We start from the raw sequence: 22,105 nt of genomic DNA on the forward strand, positions 1-22,105 counted from the left end.
ACCACCACCTACCCAAGGGCCTGAAGAGGGGAACAGGAGTGAGGATGCAGAGGAGGAAGAAGAGGATGACGAGGATGAGGTAGTTGAACTCCCTACTACCCGCACTCGTCGTTTGTCTTGAGTGTGGCGGTTATTTACCATTCGTGGGAATGGTCCTAAGGCTCGTGCGAACCAAGTCACCTGCAATGAGTGCAAAATGGTACTCAGTCGCGGGAGGCTTGGTTCGTACAGTTTTGGGACCACTACCATGAAGCGACACCTAAGGTAATTTCACACTGGGGCCATTCGCAGGGTTGTACCTTGCGAGGAGCGTAGCAGTTTGACTTCCTCTACTTCATCCTCCGTTTCTGATCCTGTCACCACAAGGAACACTCCTGTGGGACAGCGTATTCCTCAAGCTGCCTCACAGGCCATACACAATGCTGATGACCCTTACCTTTTGAGGGTCACAGTTGTGTGTATGTACTGCGACGCAGTACTCTGCAGGGGGGAGCGACTTCACAGTGCTTTTAAGACTATCGTCTCAGAGCACGTGAAGATCTGCGCACTACCCAAATAAAACCCTCTCTACATCTTCCTCTCTCAGCACGCCCTTTCTTATCCCTGTGGTTGGTGTCCCCCCCTTTAGCCTCCTTTCCCCTCCTCTCCTAGTGTGTCTTGTATAAAAAAAACAAAAAATATAAAACAACAAAAATCAAAAATTAAGGCTCTTTTCAGAGCCGCCTTTCACAGTAAAAAAAATAGAAGTGAAAATAAATGAAGCAGGGCCCTTTGTATTTTTTAGATGTCCGCGGACATCTAAAATTTTGGGGTGCTACCCTATCATAACCATTGCAATTTTCTCTGGGAGGAAGTGGTGGCTCTGAAAAGAGCCTTTTGGTGGTGTTTGTGTTTGAAAAATTATAAACACTCAACACCTACTACAAAGTGGATGCTGTAATTCTAAAAAAGTTTGCAATGCATTTTGAATATTTCTCAGAAAAATCTGATTGCCAGCATAAGTTAGATGGACTCCATCTCTGCGAAAAATGTATGTACTACGAAACATGATATTTTCATTGTGAAAAGAGAACATGCCAAAATCTCTTAGAAAGGCACAAACAGCCTTATTGACATTGCGCCTTGCTTTCTCCATTTGTGGACCAAATGAAGAAGAACAAAGCTACATTTGTCTCTGCGCAATCCATGAAAAAAATACTTGAACATTTGGAAACTTGTCCACGACCTTCCCAAGTCCTTCTTTCATTGCAAATTGCAAAGAATTTCCAGACACATGTCCTAAACTGTTCCCTCCACAATTAATTATAATTATATCTGGATATTGCTCTGTCGCCAAAGTAGCACAGAGAGATAGCAAGTCCATCCACTTCATTCCACATACTCCATGCCAGTGTACTTCCACATGTGGAAATACAAGATCTACAGCTACTCCACAGCTTTCTGCATGCACCTTCAACCAATGTATCCACGAATCTCCCAAAATCCAAACAATCTGTTTTCTGAAACACACAGCCATAGCTATCTGTTCTTCTCTCAGCAAAAAGAGTATCTGAGAAATTCTCTACTGGCACAACACACCCACTAATCTTTCCTGACCAATCCCTTTCTATGCTCATTCTAATTTGCATGGCTTCCCAACCCAAAAATCCCCGGATGTAACACCCGATGTCCGCGAACTACCGCCATGTCCGCGGACATACCGTAACATGGACAGCCCTTCTACCATTTCCACTTCACTCTCTGTGCCATTCCCTCATTGGATGTAGCTAAGAAGTCACATGACCATCTACCAATCACATAGAAGACCTCTGCATCTAACTGCATCATCATAGATCAACACTGCAAATGTACTGTGAATCTCTCTTGAGTACAAATGTAATTTCATTGGAAAGCATCTTCTACAAGAAATACTGTACAAGTCTCCAAGATTTCTACTTGCAGCTCCATGCATATCCATAAACATGAACACAAACTACAGGTATGCATATTTTCTGTAAAGTACATGTACAATTCTTCTAGTTTCATATAAACAGATTAACTGACTTTTACCTTGTATAATCTGTAAAATGAATTTACAGTCTTTTTTTCCATCTCCTAAAATCAACTGTCACTTACAAACCTTTATACTATTTAATATCTTTTTACACACACATATTCAAATCATGTTGAAGTAACATTTTTTAAATAAAATATATAGACTGCATATAGTGAAACAAAATTGCATGCACACAATATGTTCAAATCTCAAACAACAATACTTGTACAATAACATAAACATTTTTTTTTTAAATTTAATTACTTATATTTATATATTGCAAGCAGCCCATGAAATTGAGGCAGTATTACTTGCAAGAGCTGGTTACAGGAATAGTGGTATTCACTGGTACATTATGAATTTCACAAGGCATAGTAAAGATATATTGGGGGTAATTCATAGAATTTAGCGCACAAGTGGCGCACCAGCTGGCGCATAGTGTGCGCGAGCGAATCTCTGCGCCAGCCGCGTGCGCTAAAATCCATTTCCGCGCACAGCGTATTCATGGATTTCAGCTACCAAAACCAGCCGTGGTGCACAGTGGCACAGCGACCCTGTAGCAGCGCCAGTTACGCCCCCAAAAACACCACTCGCGCAGGGAAAAGCCATCAAAATCCCCAATCCAGCGCAAAGGGCTGTGCTAACCCTGTGCCAGCACGGCAAGCGGGGTACGTGTATTACTGGGGTTCGTGGGAAGTTTCACACGCGATTGGCCCTGTGCGAGTGGCGTACCTGCATTTCAGGGGAGCGCGGGAAGTTTCACACACGATTTCAGCAGGGTACGTGTATTACAGGGGTGCGTGGAAAGTTTCACACGCGATTTCAGCAGGGTACGTGTATTTCAGGGGTGCGCGGGAAGTTTCACATGCGATTTCAGCAGGGTACGTGTATTTCAGGGGTGCGCGGGAAGTTTTACATGCGATTGGCCTGGGTACGTGTATTTCAGGGGTGCGCAGGAAGTTTCCCTCGCGATAGGCCCTGTGCGAGTGGGGTATGTGTATAACTGGGGTTCGCTGGAAGTTTTACCCGCGATTTCAGCAGGGTACGTGTATAACTGGGGTTTGCGTGAAGTTTCACACGCGATTGGAGCATGGTACGTGTCTTACGGTGTTCGCGGGAAGTTTCACACGCAATTTCAGCAGGGTACGTGTATTTCGGGGATGCCGGGGAGTCCTACACATGATTTGGCAGTGTGGGTCCTCCCAGGTGTTCCCTGTATACCCTCCACGGCCCCTGCAGGCAGCCCACACCACAGGGGACTACCCTGCACCCCTGGTCATGTCCCGCAGGCAGCCCACCCAACATGGGCATACCCCCAGCAAAGCCACATGTCTCCTTGCACTACTGATAACCAACTCATGTCCCCTTGCACCCCCACCCCCCAGCAGTGCAGGGCACCTGCCAGCAGGACCCCACTCATGTCCCCTTGCACCCCCACCCCCCAGCAGTGCGGGGCACCTGCCAGCAGGCCACCACTCATGTCTCCTTGCACCCCCAACCCCCAGCAGTGTGGGGCACCTGCCAGCAGGCCCCCACTCATGTCCCCTTGCACCCCCACCCCCCAGCAGTGCAGGGCACCTGCCAGCAGGCCCCACTCATGTCCCACTCATGTCCCCTTGCACCCCCACCCCACAGCAGTGTGTGGCACCTGCCAGCAGGCCCCCACTCATGTCCCACTCATGTCCCCCTGCACCCCCACCCCCCAGCAGTGCGGGGCACCTGCCAGCAGGCCCCCACTCATGTCCCACTCATGTCCCCCTGCACCCTCACCCCCCAGCAGTGCAGGGCACCTGGCAGCAGGCCCCAACTCATGTCCCCTTGCACCCCCTCCCCCCAGCAGTGCAGGGCACCTGCCAGCAGGCACCCACTCATGTCCCCTTGAACCCCCACACCCCAGCAGTGCAGGGCACCTGCCAGCAGGCCCCCACTCATGTCCCCCACAAGATGTCATCACGATCCACAATCATGGGCCTAATGGCCACCCAAATCCCACCCCACGCCACCCCAGTCGAAACAAACAACTAAGTATTACATACACCCCACATTGAAATCCCCATCACATGAAACATCCCAAATGGCAAGTATGCACATCAATACATGTCCATCACACACACACAATGGATGCAAGTGAATGAGAAAACATGCATCGTGACATGCAGGAAACCAAGGAAAGCATACCACACAATGAAGTATCAAATAAAAATGTATTAGACACAAAAGCAAGGGAATGAAATGAAATCACACAATGTAAATAATAAATAAAAAGCTGCATGTCCAAAATATGAAAAAGAAGATGTGTAAAACCAGAATAAAAATCAATCCAAAAGCAAATGGGTCCAAAGAGTCTGTCCGTCAAATCAAATCCAAAGTGAAAAAAAAGAAAAATCCATTGATCCATGGTTAAAAAAAAAAGGCAAATGAAGTGAAATCCATTTTGGAACTATATACAAAGTACAAATCCAGGGTCCATGAGCTCAGCCATTGAACGGAAACCTACAAAAACCATACATAATGAACAACTATATACAAAAAGGTGGGGCATTGTCCAAGCACCCCAAATGAAAAGAAAAACAAAAGGAAACCTAACACTATATAACTATTTACAATGGCAGCGGGCTAGTCCAATGGCTCACTTTCTGATTTCTCGCGCCAGGGCATCATCGAACTCCTGCTCGACGTCCCGGAGGCGTTCCTCTTCCATGGCCCCGAGGGTTCGCAGGGACGGTGACATCTGGAACCTCCAGGTCCCTGCGAATGGCCTCGAGGCACTCGGACCGCCTCGAGGCCTCATGCATGGAGTTCTCCGCCTTGACCATCGTGAGCCATGCCTCTTCCGCCCGCTGCCGCTCCACATCAATAGCATGGCCCAACTGCTGCCACACGGAAGACACTTCCCGTCCTGGGTCCTCCTGCCCTCTGGCCGATGCCTGCCCCTCCGATGTTGAAGGCCCCGAGCCATTGTGGCTCCCACCTTGTTGCTGCTGCTGCTGTGCCTCTGCCTGTGCTCTGGCTCCTGCTGCCTGCACATCCTCCTCCGGCTAGGGTGCAGTTGTTGATGTGGCCACCCCTGCTGGACGTCCGACTCCCGACTGTGGCAGGGATGTGTCCTCCACCAGCCTGGCCGCAGGGTCAGAGGCAGCTCCACAGGGCACCCAGGTGACACATGGGTGGGAAGATGGCACGGAAGACGACTGGCGCATAGGGGGTTCGGTTGAGGAGGGGGTCGGAACAAGGTCCAGAAAACAGAGGAATCCGGCCCTGGTGAGCTGTCCCAGTGGATCAACGCAGTCAACGAGCCATGCGAGAAGACGTGCAGTCTCCTCATGAAAAGACTGCAGGTCAGCTTGCATGGCACATTGACGCAACGGAACCCCACCCAGGACAGGCTCAACCCGGTGCCGGATAGCCACATCCGCAGGGAGAGGAAGGCCATTTGGTGTATGACGATCCCCTCCCTGAGAACGGGTCTGGACGTAGGCATCCCTGCTGGTGCGCGATGATGCAGTGACAGGATCCGGGACAGGATTACACACAGGCACCTGTGCGGCGGCCTGTGCTGCCTCCTGTCCCTGCCCCTGCACTGCACCACTAGCACCAGTGGAATCCCCACCTCGAGACCCCGTCTCTGTCCCTTGCATGGCCTCCTCCTCCACCAAACCCCCCACCAACCTGGATGACTCCATGCCATCTTCCTCCGTCGGGCCCTGTGGGGTCTCAGCTGCCCCTTCTGCTGCCGAGTAGTCCAACTCCGACGTCCGCCTCTTGGACCTACCCTCGTCAGCTGCGGCCTGGGACGCGGCACCGGACTCCTCACTCCCCGACGAGATCACAACCTGGGAGGGGAACCGGGCCTTGCATATCCGGCTGGCGGTGCGATCCCTGCCGCTGGGCTCCACAGCACCCTCTCCGCCCTCTTCATCGGTTGATGCTGCAGACAGGGAGAGATAGGAGACAAGCATCAGGGCACTGTACAATGGACTGATACACACATGACAGTTCCACATGAGTGGCAGTGTCAAACTTCAGACATGGCATCACAATTCCCAACACATACACATATGTCATTTGAAATCACACACATGAGCTATCCCACAGCCATATCACAACGGCCAGCACCATCCATACACATACAACAGCATGAGCAGCCAAGGATGAGCCAGACATCACATGAAACACAGGGAGTGCACTAGACATGCACACACGCCACCACACTTACATGCATGTGTACACCTCCACCAACTGTCACAATGATGAGATCGGCATCCATGTCACATCAGGCAATCAGCCTTCTACATAACGGAGTCACATGCATCCATGTTGCATCACTGTTGCACCCTTGTCAAATACACACACATGCACATGTACATGGTGCAGATACATGCAGCTGGAACCAACATCCATGTGTGACACCACTACGATGCCAATTTACATACACAGTCATTCAAACATGTGTGCTCACACATATGCATTTGGCCTGCATGCTTACCCACACATACACCATCCATGTGTCTCACACATGAGAGGACTCACATGTGTTAGTCCCACGGCCCTATACATACACATCCATACATGGCCCTACAAAACCACATGTGCAACCTGCACACTACTGGCACACCATGACACGCACAGCTTCCAATCAGTATGCATGTTCACTTACTGCTTGACTCCAGACGGGTCTGCCTCTCAAGGACCTGGACGTGGAGCGCTGGGCATATGTGTTCCAGGACCCTCATCTGGTGTTCCGACAGGTGGCCTTGTTGAGGGTCCTGGGCCTGAAGTCCTAACAGCGCTTCTTGACATGTTGGAAATTGCGGACTGCCACCCCCTCCGCATTGATGGCAGTCCTTGTCCGTCCTTCCTTGTCGGCGCGCGAACTTTCGAAAAGGGCATCATACTGCCCCAGGACTTGCTCCACCAGGACACCAACTTCGGTGGCAGTGTAGCTGGTGGCCCTCTGCCTCTCTGGCTGGGGGTTGCCAGTGGTCTCAGATGGTGGTGTGCCCGACATAGCAACCCCAGAGGCAGGTGTGGGTGGGCAACTGGGTCCTGGGGCTGGGCTGTGGAGCGATGGTATCCAAGTCGGGAGTCTTCAGTTCCAGCAGGGGTGGTCACAGCAACTGCACCCCTGGCTGATGTGCAGACAGCAAATAGCAGGGCACGTGGGCAGCAGGCAGGCAGGCAGCAGCAGATGGCAGGTGGGAGCATGCTCAGGGCTCTGGGGGGCAGGAAAATGGCCTTCAGGGCAGGAGCGTGGTCTTCTGTGTCTTTTTCGCATGGCCAGCTTGATACAGAGTGATTTGGCACGTGAAAATATTGCACGGCAGCGTGTAATTCGAGGAAAGACCCTTAGCGCGTGAGCACGTCAGCGATTTCATTGGACCAAAGGCTTCTGTAACGTGAGGCGAGGGGCGTGCACGGGCGTTTCCCCCGTGACGTGGGCATAGTGGATTTCTGAATCGCGCTAGTCAGACCGTGAGTCCCGCACGCTATTTTTCCCACTGCGGGTGCCCCTTTGTATCGCACCATTTTTGATGTCATAGTAGCCTGCGTGTCCCACGCGTACGCGATTTTTGTGTTACTGGGTGCCACCGCGTACTGCGGGAGGTTGATTCAATGCACGTAGGCTGCAGGGTTGCGTGCACGGTTTTCCAGCAGTTTTGGGGGGCCTGAGCATTGCGCAACCCGTCACTACATCACCGGGGTCACATACAGCCTTGCAGGTGCAGGGGGGCTGTTAACATCTTGTTTCCCACCCCCTTCACCCCAATTGCCCAGGTCAATTGTGGTGTACACCTCCCATTGGCACTACTCCATCTGTGCCGGCACTACTACATCTGTGCCATGGTTGGGAGGCCACCAAAGGTGAGGGGCGCCTCAGCTGGGTGTACTCCTCATGGCGGGCATGGTCAGGGACGTGGCCGGGGTGACCAGGGAGTAGGGGCACTCCAGGGTGTCCAGGGCAGCCGCAGAGGGGGAAGAGGCAGGGGTGCGCCACTTGAGCATGATGTCGTGCCATGTGTCGGTGCAGTCATGCCACCACCCCCTGTGGTTCCGGGAGATGCTGCTTCTGCATCTGGCACTGGCGCCCGTGTGACCCGGCAGTCCGTTCCATCGACTGCCACGGGCCCAAGGGTAGTGGTAGTTGCAGGTGCAGCTGCGGACACCGCCACCCAGGCTCAGGGTCTGCCAGCGCAGCCTGCGTTGGCACTGGAGGTGCCCTTGGAAGATTTCCAACAGACCAGGAGGGAAACCGTAGGGGCACACAGGGCTGCCCTGACCAAGACACATGTCCCTGGGGCAGTTATGTCATCTGCTGCCCCAAACAGCCGGGTGTTGGCAAGTGCAGGGGCAGATGCACCCAACAACACCCCGGTTGTAAGTCTGCCAACCAGGACAGTTGCGGTCAATGACCCTGCCACAGCGGAGGTTGCTGCGCAGGGTCCATTAGTGGGCACCCAGCTGCCACTGACAGAAGTCAGGCCTTTGGTCGTCCCTCCACCTGCCACTCCCTGGTCAGGGCGGCATTAGCCTGCCAGGGTCTGAGCCACATTCCAAGAGGAGGAAGGTTGCACCTGCAGCACAGGCTCGGACCTCACACACAGCCACAACCTCCTGCACGTCGAGGAAGAAGCCTTTCTGCCACCAGGAACTGGACTTCCTCATGGGTTACATGTGGGGCCACAGCCGTGACATGCCAATGGGTGCCAATAGTCATACTACGGCTGCCCAACATGATACCCACTGGAAGCATGTTGCGGAAAATGTCAGTGCATTCGGCCATGAGGTGCGCACGGCGCAAGAGTGCAAAAAGAGTTGGAATGACATCAAACGCAGCGCTAAGGCTAAGCGTGCCTCAAATCACAACTTGACTCTGATGACTGGAGGTGGACCTGCACCAGAGGAAGAAGTCCTCACTCCACATGAGTCACTTGTTGTAGAGTTCATACCATCTGAATCGGTCGAAGGAGTGGGAGAGATGCCGGACTGATGCCCAGTCCAGTGAGTGTTGATGCGTGTTTGTTGAGGACGTGTGTGTTTTACTTGTGGGATGTGTTGTGCATGATTGCCACTACATGTGAGGTGTACATGGTTCGGATGTGCAAGTAATGCAATGCTTCCAAGATGCATGTCTGCTCTGCTGGCTGGTGGACATGTGGAGCAGACGGGGACTGTCAGCATCAACACTATTGCATCCTACTCACATTCTGGTTACCAGGATGCCCCTTCGGTCCATGTCCCAGCTCACTGGCCCTTCTGCATGTAGCGTGGGGTGAACTTCCTCTCAGCACAGGCACAATGTCATAGCATGACTGATGTGCATGTGTCCTCTGCCTGCATGCGGGTACTCCATGTAGGCATGCTCCCTTGCCCCTCCACCCCCCGCTCTGCACCCCAATTCCACCTTTGCACTGGTCTGCTTCAATATTGCCGTTGGGTACTTCCCTGTTAATTCGTCCTGTGTACATGCTAACTTCCCGCAACCAATCTGCCAGACATATGCTGTGTGGTACAGCCTTAGTTCTTGATGCAGGGTATCTCACTTGTACTGTGCAGAGGTCAGATGCCCCACAGACACATGAGTGCCCATTCATGATCCATGTGCATTGCACGCATGCCCCAATGTGTCCTTGACTGGATGATCACTGTAATACAAGTCCTGGGTGACATACATTGCATGGCATTTCATCAGTCTTCCCATGTCTACTGTGGCTCGGTACTGTATTGCACACATGTTTAGGGTCTGACAATCTGGGTGGGTCACAGGCCTCAGCCTGTTTAATGGCCAATGACTCTGTCCAAATGATGTAGTGTCCTCTTCACACGTGGGTGGCCTCTAGACGTTTCATCATGTGTCCTGAATACTGTCCCATCATCATTTGCAGTGTTGTCACTTGACTCACATGAAGCTGTTGATGCTAGTCAACACTGTCTGTCAATACACAGGTCTATGGTCAGCCTTTTGATACCATGCTAGGCATCCCTGCTTTTGCACTTGGGTGGAGGGGTGCTTTGCTTGTAGATATGCTACCCATTGGATGCACATTGCACGTGATGCCTGAAGTTGACCTTGCACTGCCTTCACATTTTCTGACACACACCATGGAGTCCTTGTACCTGTAGGTAGTGAGTAACATACATATTTGCTGCACTGCCTAGACCCACTTCAATGCAGACTGCCACCTTTCAACAGGTCTGATCACAGAAGCAATTCCAAGTTGACCCAGCATGCATGCCAGGTTCTATTTTGTGTGTCACATGTATGCCTGACGTTGTCAGTGTGTGTGTGTGTGTTGTGTGCTTCTGACATGTGTAGTGACCTTTTTTCTCTCTATTTTTCAGATGATGACGCAATGGAGCCGGAGGATGGTGTTGTCATGCCAGGCACAGGGTTGGTATCACTACATCAACCCGTCACAAGTGAGGGTCGTGGGGTGGCAGGCCACGAAAACCCCCAAGTGCTACAGGCCATCTTGTCTCTGGCTGCCTATGAGTCCAGCCCTGATGATGACTCTGACGTCCATGTCGAGTTGGATGAGCATCAGGTCCATGTGTCAGGGGTGAGTGATTTTGATGTGGACACTCCTCTTTCCGTGACACCTGCACTGAGGGGTCAGACAGTCTTGGAACCTCCGCCCGTGGTGGATCGGGATGCAGTGTCACCCTCCACACCAGTCACTGATGTGCCTGGGACATCACGTTGAAGGAGGACAACCGGTCCTTGGGTCCCGCAGGGGTCAAGCCCAGCAACACGGTTGCCGCGCGCAACCACTGTATACTGAATGGGAGCAAGACATGACTGCCAATTCAAAATGGCAGGGGGCAGCAATGGAGAACATCGCTGAGAGCATGGAGCGTGTGGCCCGATCCGTGCTCCCCCTGCTAGGCAGGTGCTTCTCCAGCAGCAGGTGGCACGGTCCACGGCCTGCTCGCTCAGGCTGGACATGGCAGCCTCAGACAGGGCACACCAGGCTGAAATGTCGTCTCTGCGTCAAGCAATTGCTGCTCATGCAGAGGCACACATGGAGGCCCTGAGGGAGGAGTATGCTTCCCTCAGATCCACTCTGGGTGTCCTTCTGATGTCCCAGAGGGAGCGGTCAGAGGAGAGGTTTGCACAGCTTGAGTGTACCATCTCGGCTGAGCTACAGGCTTGCCGGGAATTGCAGCGGTTGTCAAGCCAGGCCTTGCAGGAGGAACTCCGTGTTACATGTGCTACCTTGTAAGAGGAAGCACATGTATCACAGGACGTTCTGCATACAGACCTACGTGTCATCGCCACACAGAACCAGGCTCACCCGTCCGGCAGACTTTCTGCCGATGAGGGGCAAGCTGCGGCTAGGCATGGCCAGGCTACTGTGACATGTCCTCCTTTCCAGGATGAGCCAGATTCGGACAACCATCTATCTCGCACATAGGTCGGGCTGTGCAGGCGTTGAGCTCATGGAGGTTTTTCTTTTGGCTCAGCATCATCGCATGTGGGTGTTGAGCAGCACCCTGTACCTCCCCCTCCTGGGTGCCCCCCCCCCTTGGTCGTATGTGGCCATTTTTTATTTTTCTTTTAGTTTAGTTAGTTAAGTTTCTGTTTGATAGTTAGTTTAATTAGGTAAAGTAAGTTTTTCGTAGTTAGTGTAATTAGTTAATATAGTTTAAATTGCTTGTCTATTGTGCTTTCATGTGACAGTGTGGTGCTTTGTGGCTTTTGAAAGCATCCACTGTCTGTTCCAGCTGGGCCCTTCAGGCTTGTCTTGTGTATGTGTTTGTTGCTTGGGGTCCTTGACTCACATATGCCACTCCTGCATCCCTTATCCATGGGCTTGCAAGGATGATTCAGTGTAACAGCCTATTACACAAGGTCTTAGGACTGTCATATCTGTGGCATGTCTGCTGCTGTGGAACGTGTGTTAACACCCCTAGTGGGGATGACTGGGGTGTTATTGACCACTGTTCTGCTTTTGCTAGATGGGGTGTTTCATGATTCATGTGTACATTCATTGCCATGCATTGTGTAGTATGTTTCTTATCTTTACTTTACATGTGCTTGTTGCAATTCATGCCGTAGATAGTGTGTTCCACACTTTGGCTGTGATAGACGGACTGTGGTGTGATTTCTGATGTACATCTCTGACATGGTCCAGTGGTGTGATGCCTGAAGAGACACACACAGATGAATCTAATGCATTAATCATGTGTTTCATGCCCTTTCTGCAGGGGGATGAGCCTCCAGACCACCTTTCCCAGCCGACATGGGCCATTGGACGTCTGAAATCTGGACACGTTTGGTGGTGCCCACATGCACATGTGTGCGCAAGCAGAGGCACAGGGATTGCAATCATATATCTGAAAACTGCTGACGTTTGTTTGTTTGTTTGTTTATTTATTTATAGCGCGCGCCAGACCTGAGGGTATCCGGGCACGTGTTCAAGAATACTTTAAGCTTACATGTTACAGTTACACATTTCAGGATGGTTACAGGGTGCATTAACAGTAAATGATGACAATATACATGGTTACATACACAGGTGATTCAAGGGACGTGACGTGTTTCAAGGGACTCCAGGCAAGGTGAGCAGCACAGGGGGGCCACAACACAGCAAACCTTCCACCAAACCAGTTGCACATGCATGCTTAGTAGCAGCACTGAGGGTGAGCTTGGACAAATATTGGTGTTGAAAAGCACAATACAGCTCAGATGTGTTGGTGGACTCATGGCTAGTTGATTGTAAGGTTGTCTGGCGCACCGGCAGGGGCAGTGGCACATTCCCTCCGGTCCACTATGGTCCATTGAGGCACTTGTATCACCCAAGTAGCGTTCCGAGACATGGAAAGAAGCAGCTGACAGGGACAGACGGCAAGGGACAGACTCGGGTGCAGTGCATTTCATTTCCATGTAGAATTTGAAACATGCACTGCCTACTTTATTTGGGTCATGGTGGAACACGACTTGTTTGGAAGTCATACTTTGCTATATGCATCTGTCTGCTTACCCAGGGAACATTGCATGTTGTGTGATTCGTGACACATTGGTCTCCCATTTGCCACGCACCCACCGGCGCCTGACTTACTCCATTGACTGTGTATGAACCATCACAGGGGTAATGTTATGTATGGGTACGAAGCATCCACACCAGATTTTCTGTTTGTAGAGTAGTTTGTTACTTTGGGGCATATTTGGTGGTGTGTTTATGTGTTATGGGCACGCACAGATTTTTAACTGTGGCTCTCTTTGCAGCATTGAGGTGCTCTTGTTACCGGACCTGAGAGTTTGCAGGCAGAAGGCCAGCACTCACCCCAGAGATAAGTTTCTCTTTGAGTTCCATTTCAGTGAATTGCTGCTATGTTTATGATGAACAAGTTTGGTATGATTGTGTATGTGTTAATGTGAGTACTACATTCTTGGCCATTCCCTACTTTCCTGTGTCAATCCTACTTCCCTCTCCTGCCCCTCATTCCGGTTATCCAGTATGCCAACGCCTATCCCGACTCCATATACCTGACCCTCCTTCCCCACCAGGGTCTCAGAGGCCTGTGTGAGTTTGACCTTGCATCCACCGAGACCACGGTGGGGGTGGTTGGTTCGTGCCACTCCTGCACCTGTACACTGGAGCAGTGACAGTACACATCCATTTGTGGTGCTTCATTCTATGTTATGTACCACACATGGTACACATCCTGTTGTGACATTGTTTTACTGTGCTACCTTGGTTGTTACGTCATTGTGGTAGTACTTGGCCTTTGTGAGGTACTGCTACTTCAAGTCATCTACTGGAGGCTGTTCTGGTTAGTTTTTCTGCCTGCAGGCTTTTTGCTTGGCTTCTGTGTTGGCCTGCTTTGAGTTCTCCTGGATGTAGTGTTTTTGCAAATCAAGGTGGACTCTGAGGGTGCAGGCAACTTTTTACACACAAGGTGGGAGATGGTGATAAAGGGGAAGGGTGATCCTGTGGCCAGGTGAAATTCAAGGATGTAGGCTCCATAACCCCGGTGCAGTTGTTCAGTGGGTCATGGTGATTTGTGAGGGAGGGGTGGTGCTTGGTTGGTGATAGTTGCCTTCCCCTGCAGTGTGATGGGCACCCTGACATTGTAATTGTGGTATCCTATGTACATGATGTGTTCTGCTGATCAATGCCTGTTCATGTGTTGTGTTTACCTTTCAGGTGTGAGGGCATAGTTGTGGTTTGACATGTTGGGGTGTACACATGGTGAATGTTCACATGTGATGTGTAGAGGACACTGATGGTCACTTGATTGCACATGCATATGTTGAGTGCATGTCCCTACTGACACACACACTCGCACTATAATACACTACATGTACAACCACCCTTCCATGTCCACGTGTACACTCTGTTTTCCTTCTGGTGCCCACTGTGTCCCTGCAGCACATGTCCTATGACCAATTGGGGATCCTGTACATGCCTAATTTGCTTTTTGATGTGGTTTGTCACTTAGATGTGATGCTCAGGGTGTGCATCACACGCAATGGCTGTTAACTGTGCTGTGCACTGAGAAGTGTGTTGCAGGAGGTGGACACGGCACACAGAAGCTGCAGTGTTGATTTTTCAATGCACAATGTGCATGTAGACAGGCATTCATTGTTATGTTACAACTTCGACTTTTGGAATGCATTTGGGTATGACTTCTTTTGGGTGGGAGGTTGTTGGTCAGTCATTTCATCTGATTTCATGTCAGGCATCATTGTCTGATGCCAATTTACATTTTTCACATGGCAATGTGTACCTTATTGGTACTGTGTTGGTGTATGGCTATTGCTTGCCATGTCATGTTGTGCTTTGGGAGGGTTTGAGTGACATACCAGTGATAGTCATGGCCTGTTTTGCAGGTGTGCGTGATTCACACCTTGCATGTGTGCCTTTTGGTCACACAGGATTGCTTGTGTTTAAGTAGCTAGTGATGCACACAATGTGGCACTTCCATGGCAACAATCTCAGGGAGGTAAGGTTGTGACAGTTGACTGTCTCTTTGTCATCATCGATTGTCACCTGGTATGTGCCAGGCCTGTGTGCACTCCGCAGGGGTCGGAATTTAGGTGAAAAATGTGTTCACAAGCTGGGTCCGGGCATGGGCAGCGCCTGTGCCTGTGGTTGGGGATGTGGAGGCACCACCATGTCCACCGGTATGCCCTGCCGTGTTACAACATTGTGCAGGACACATGCTGCCACAATGATCCTGCACACTACTGGGGGTGCATAGAGTAGCTGCCCACCAGAGCGGTCAAGGGAGCGGAAGCGTGACTTGAGCACTCCGAATGTGCGCTCCACTATGGCCCTGGTTGCAATATGGGCCGCGTTGTATCTTACCTGGGGTGGTGTGGTGGGGTTCCGGATTGGCGTCATTATGTGGTTGCTCAGAGGGTAGGCACTGTCCCCTGGAGAGGTGATAATGGTTGTGATTATTGGGGTTTGTGTATTTGTGTGTGTGTGTGTGTAATATGCATGCATGTGCAAGGGCATTTGTACTCACCTAGGTGTCATGTGTCGCCATACTGCCCAGCTTCCAGGGCCCGGCTCAGGGCAGACATTCTGTATATGAAACTGTCATGGGTGGAGCCAGGGTAGTTTGCATACACAGAGGTGATGATTCCCTTTGCATCGCATACCACCTGTACATCTTCCCTTGCATATTCTGCACAACTTAATGTAACAAACCAAGTGGGTGGTCCAAGGTTACTGATCATACAACGTACATCTCCATGACGTCGAAACCAGTACTCTTTAGTACCACGCATATATGCTAAAAGATTTGTAATATTTGATTGTAAAACCTCATCTTTTTGTTGCACTTTTTGTAATAATTGTGTAGCTGACATGTAGAAAGTGGGATCCTGATTTTAATGTGTGTGCAACTCCGTAACATAAAGTTGCTAGTTCACTTTCAAAGAGTAGGTGGAATATGTATTCCCAGATTTAGACAAAATGTGGATCTTCAGAATACATCCGTAATGAGCGGTATTCTGATGCTGATATTTGAATAGGTCTATCATCGTACCTTCCTCCTTTGCTAGTTGGAAAGAGTAGAGGAAAAGCACGTGCTTCTATACTTTTTTCCCATATGCTGGTTGGTGATCCTTTTGTTTGACGCATTTGGTATGTTTCTAGTGCATCTTCTATGGTGTCATTAGAGTGCAATGGATTAATTGTATAATGCTTTAAAGTATTTGATATTGTAGCAGGATCTAGGTGCTCAAATTTACCAGCTTCTTGTGTCTCTTGAATTATTTCAGTTGTACCCTTCAAGTTTTCTTCAATATTAATTTCTTTGTAGTATTCATTATTTTCTTTAAGATATTGCAAGGCTTATCTAACTTTATGTAAATCTACCAGCTGTTACTAAGATAATGAAAGATTGCTGCATTGGACGTTGCACTCCTAGAGTGTGAACATTTTCTTTTAGATCTAATGGTAAATACACAACTTTTCCACAAATACCTTTCACTAATTCAGAGGGAGGTAATTTTGCTGTTTTTCGTTGAAGGCGTATTATTGCTTGAAATGGGTGTACTGTTTGAATTATGATGCTCTCATGTAAATTAAGTTGTTGTAGGGGTTTTGGTAGTGGATATAATTCCAAATTAATTGTGATAGCGCATGAAGGAGTTTGGTTGTTGTCAAGTTTTGTAGAGCAGTAACTGAAAAGTATTAAGGGGTCAGTTATTTCGTATTTGTTTTCTGCTATAAGGTAGAGAGCTAATTCAAACCATTTAGAATCTTCATTGTCTTCTGTTTTGTATGATAGGTCTACAGTTTTTGTGTTACTTTTATAAAAAGTTCTGTGGCAACATACACACACATGATTTGGTACTTCAGCTGATGTACTTTTAAATTTTAGTATTTCTTTTTTGTATGTGTGTAGTAAAAGGTTGCCATGCTTAGAATTGTTGCTAATTTGGTTTAAAGCTATTTCATTTTGTAACTGGCTTTCACTTCCAAAATATTTTTTCTGGACATAGTCGATTTCTTCAAGTAGGTCTTTTGCTGTACCATGTAGAAGAATGTTATTTAGATTGGCTAGTGCTAAAGCAGGACTTTTAGCATAGTACAGTTTATAGACTAAGGGCCTCATTACACGGTATACGGTAACCATGGTGCAATTAGCGTCATGGTTGCCGCCGGTATTTTACCGTGCCCGCCTTGGTGGAGGGCAGAATTACCGCCCTACTCCAAGGTGAGTGGGGGTGGTAATTACCCATTCACCAAGGCACTTCCCCATTCCCATTTTTGCCCCCATAGGGCTCAATGGGAATGGGGAAGGATCTAATTACGGTACCGCAAATTGTGTTACCGTAATTAGCACCAAGGTCCCTTTGCAGGCCCGTTCCTTAACAGCTGGTAAAACCAGCCGTTGAGGTCGGGTCCCGCAAAAGGACCTAATAGTAAGGCGGTATTGGTTTACCGGGCGGAGAAAACCATGGCGCTAAGGGACCTCGTTGTTAATTACGCCGCCGTACTTTACGGCGGCGTAATTAACTCCTTCCCCACTCCCATTATACCCTATGGGGCAAGAATGGGAATGGGGAAGGGTAAAATGGGGATTGGGGATTTACCGCTCCGCCAAGGTCGGCATGGGGTGGTAAATCCGCCAACCCCCATGGCGCTATCGACGGCTTTCCGCCGTGCTTCGCGGTGCATTTAGCACCGCGAAATCCGCCAGGGTCGTAATGAGGGCCAATGTGGCAAATATTGTTGTCGCAAATACAAAAACAAAGGGAAATACTACACCAAATGCTGCTTTGTTTTCCCTAGACCGGTTACAAATACAGGTCAAGTAAACAACCTCATGTCTTCAGTTAGACATTGGGCCTCATTACGACCCAGGCGCTAATGGGTTAACAGCGCCGTAAAAGGCTGCATCTGCGTTAACCTATTAGCGCCTAATTATGAGGTCCCTTTGCGGGACCCAACCTTAACGGCTGGTTTTACCAGCCGTTAAAGTAGGGACCCGCAAAGGGACCTTGGTGCTAAGTACGGTACCGCAATTTGCAGCACCGTACTTAGCGCCTTCCCCATTCCCATTGAGCCCTATGGGGCAAAAATGGGAATGGGGAAGGGCCATGGCGGCATGGGGAATTACCGCCCGCCAACCTTGTAATGGGGTGGTAATTCCCCATTCCGCCATGGCGGACACCGGCATGGACCATGGTGCTAATAGCACCATGGTCCTCCGCCTGGGTCGTAATGAGGCCCATAGTGTTAAAGGTAAGTCACCTAAAAATACATATTACATAAAAAGAACAGAAGAAGAAAAATATATCAATGATTACAATGCAATCATTGCACACTTATGGAATGCAAACATAGATGTTCAGTGCATTGCAGACAATTCCATTGCAGTTGCACAATATGTTACAGCATACTTAACCAAAGCAGAAAACACAGAGCTCCAAGACCTCTGGAATGACCTGTCATCAAATAAAACAGTGTCTCAGAAATTATACAGCTTGGGCATAAAAATGCTCTCCCATAGAGAATGTGGATCCTATGAAGCAGCAGATCGTTTAACTGGTACTCCATTGTATGGTAAATCTGAAAATATAGTATGGCTAAGTCTTGGTCCTGCTAAATCTAGAAAAAGAATTCTAAAATCATACGAAGATATAGAAACAATAGCCAAACATGATCCCAACATCCCAAAAACAATTTATAAGACACATACTACCCAAACAGAAGTAATACTTTGGAAACCATGTGTCTATACCACATAGCCCAAAACTTCACATACAAAAATAATATTAAACCTGATGAAAAAAAAGGTAAATACAGAGTGACAAACTGTGAAGGCAGCTTAGTAAAACTCACCAAACCAAATTTAATTAATCATATCAAATTGTCATTAAAGACTCCTCAACATAAAGAACTATATTACATGTCGCTGCTACAACTCTTTAAACCATGGAGGAAAGTAGAAGAAATACTAAATAACTATGACTCATATGAAGACGCTTTCAAAGCAAATGAAAGCACTATAACTGATGTAAAATTTGCACAGTACAAAACAATGTTGCACAATGAACAGCAACACGAAGAAGAACTGCAGGCCCAACTAGATAAGGACACTCCTGACAGTAGTCATCCTTCTGTAACAGGAAGCCAAGAACCACTGGGAGAACCACTAATAGCAAATGAGGCAGAATTAGCTATAACAGAAGTAGAAAACTCCATGTGTCAGTATGAAGATAAATAAGACTTAACTATAGTACAATCAAAACTAAACAATGAGCAACGTAGCATTTTTCATGAAGTAACAAAACAAATTGGACATGGTGTACAACTTGAAAACAAAGAATGCACCTACCAAAATTACAAACCTATACTACTGTAAGTCAGTGGTGAAGCTGGTTTTGGCAAAACAATCCTAATCAAAATCATCAGTAAATTCCTTCAACAATTGACAAACAACAAACTTCTCAGCTGTTGCCACTGCCCCCACAGGTTTAGCTGCCTAAACATATGCAGTGTCACTCTACACTGATTACTACTCCTGCCAGTAGAACACCAAAACAAATTAGACTATTACAAACTTTCTACAGAAGCTGCAATGGAACTACGCAGAGTATTAAAACAAATGAAAATGCTACTAATAGATGAAGTGAGCATGATCTCCAACCTAATGTTGGCTTTGATTCACCTCAGATTACAGGAAGTACTCAAAACAAACTACGAAGAGCTCTTTGCAGGAAAACACATTATTGTTTTCGGAGATCTTCTTCAATTGACACCAGTAAAAGGTGAGCCTATTTTTAAAACATTAGGACACAAACTCTGCCGTAAAACTGTTGACAGCATTGGAAATGTCAACCTTTGGCAACATTTCCAATGCAGAGAATTAACAGAAAACATGCAGCAATCTGCAGATCTCACTTACGCCAACATCTTAAAAAGTATTAGAGTTGGTATATTATCTAAAGAAGCACAAGCAATACTGAAATCCCGGCACATTCCTGCACTTTATGGCGATAATGCATGTGCTACAGATGTTATGGAACAATTAGCCCATAAATATGTCAATTGTATGGTCTTAATGCCAACTCTTGCAAGCTGTTTAAAATTCAATGAAATAATGTTAAATAAAGAAATGCAACAATAATGGAAATTATCGCCACATACAAACTAGATGTACATGGTATGACACTACCCATGTGTGAGCAAGCCACAACAAGACTAAATCGTTTAGAAAATTAAATCTCCAACACAGCTGGGTTGGAAAAGATATTAAAATTATCCTTAAATTGCAGAGTATTGCTTAAACGTAAACTTGACGGACGTGGCCAAGGACTAGTTAATGGAGCAGGGGGTACAGTTGTTGGCTTTCAAACATACCCACGTGACAACAAAATTACATTTGTCAATATTCTCTTTGACAAACTTTCAGAAGTAAAAAGGATAGGACGCTCAACAGCTCGATACCTTCTCTTCAAAGACATGTATGTACGCAGAGAACAATTTTCTCTAACTCTTGCATATGCAGTCACCATTCATAAATCACAAGGTCTTACCCTAGACAAAGCAATGATAGACATTGGTAACACAGTCTTTAAAGAAGGCATGAGCTATGTAGCACTATCACGCTTACCTACACTTGACAGTCTATTTCTAATCAACTTTGATGCAAGTAAAGTAAACGCTGATATTCCTTGCATTTAAGAATACAATAGACTTCGTCATCTAAACACATCTAAACACATATTCTGTTCCACAAAAAGTAAAACGTTGTAAAAGAAAACTAAATCAAACAGAAATGCAACAGGATGTCACTGCAAATCCTCCAAAGAGAGTAAAAGAAACTAAAACTTCATCAAGTACCACAAACATAAAAGAACCAATTAGGGAAAGTAAACCAGGTACTTTGTCAAAGAAGGAAGACAAACTTAAAAAAAAAACAATCAGATACAGAACTAGCTGGTCCATTTAAACTCTCAAATATAGTTGGAGTAAGTTGCTACGCAATTGTGGCAATGAATATTCTGTTTCAATTGCCACCAATTGTTGACAACATTTACTTACACGGTACAGACCAATTGTGTCTGCAAATGTTAGTAATTCATAGAAACGCAACAAACAATCCAGACAACACGTATAGTGTTTTTGGAATAAGACAACAATTGGACTACTGTGCTGGAATGGTTAAATTCACTATAAACTCACAGGAAGATCCACAAGAATTTCTAATGTACTTACTACAAGTACTGGAAAATAAAAACATACCTATAAATGAAATCTTCCAGATTTCATACATGTGGAGACATACATGCACTCTCTGCAACAATGTTACACAAGAACAAATCCCCAATGAACGTGTTGTATACATATCAATACCTAATGGTGAATCCATTCCATTTCAGCAACTTGTACCAAGTATTACTTGGTAAGAAAACCTTCACAACAATAGGTATAATCTACCACACAGGAGCCACAACCAATTCAGGTCACTACACTGCACATATAAAAAAAGAAATGTGGATGGTTTGAATGTAATGATAGTACCATTACTCTAAAGCAGAGATTACCAGCAAATCTTTTCAAACACTTATTTAATGTTCTTAAAACCAAAATGTATTAACTAAACTGTACTTAAACCTTAACTAAACATGTAGTAAACAAATATAAACTGTTAGAATATTCCAACAGGTATCTAACTGCCCAAAGATTCTACAACAAGTAATCAGATAAATGAATACCACTAAATTAGAGCAAAAATAGATAGTTAGAATACACCAACTGGTATCTAACTAACTCAATATTTTACAATATCCAATCTAATTAATCAATACCACTAAATTTTATAAAAAAAATAGACAGTTAGAATATGCCAATTGGTATCTAACTGCCCCAAAATTTTACAATATCCAAACAGATAAATCAATACCACTAAAATATATATAAAAAATAGACAGTTAGAATACGCCAACTGGTATCTAACTGCTACAAAATTTTACAATAACCAAACAAATAAATGATATGTAGCTGCTCCAAAACAAGCCAATATATAGAGCATTAGCCAGAAACAACAAGTGAACACTGAAAACAAACAAACATATAGACTGTAGCATAACAAAAAAAG

Source organism: Ambystoma mexicanum, chromosome 2p (genome assembly GCF_040938575.1).
Source record: "Ambystoma mexicanum isolate Mex_15411 chromosome 2p, UKY_AmexF1_1, whole genome shotgun sequence".
NCBI lineage: Eukaryota > Metazoa > Chordata > Amphibia > Caudata > Ambystomatidae > Ambystoma > Ambystoma mexicanum.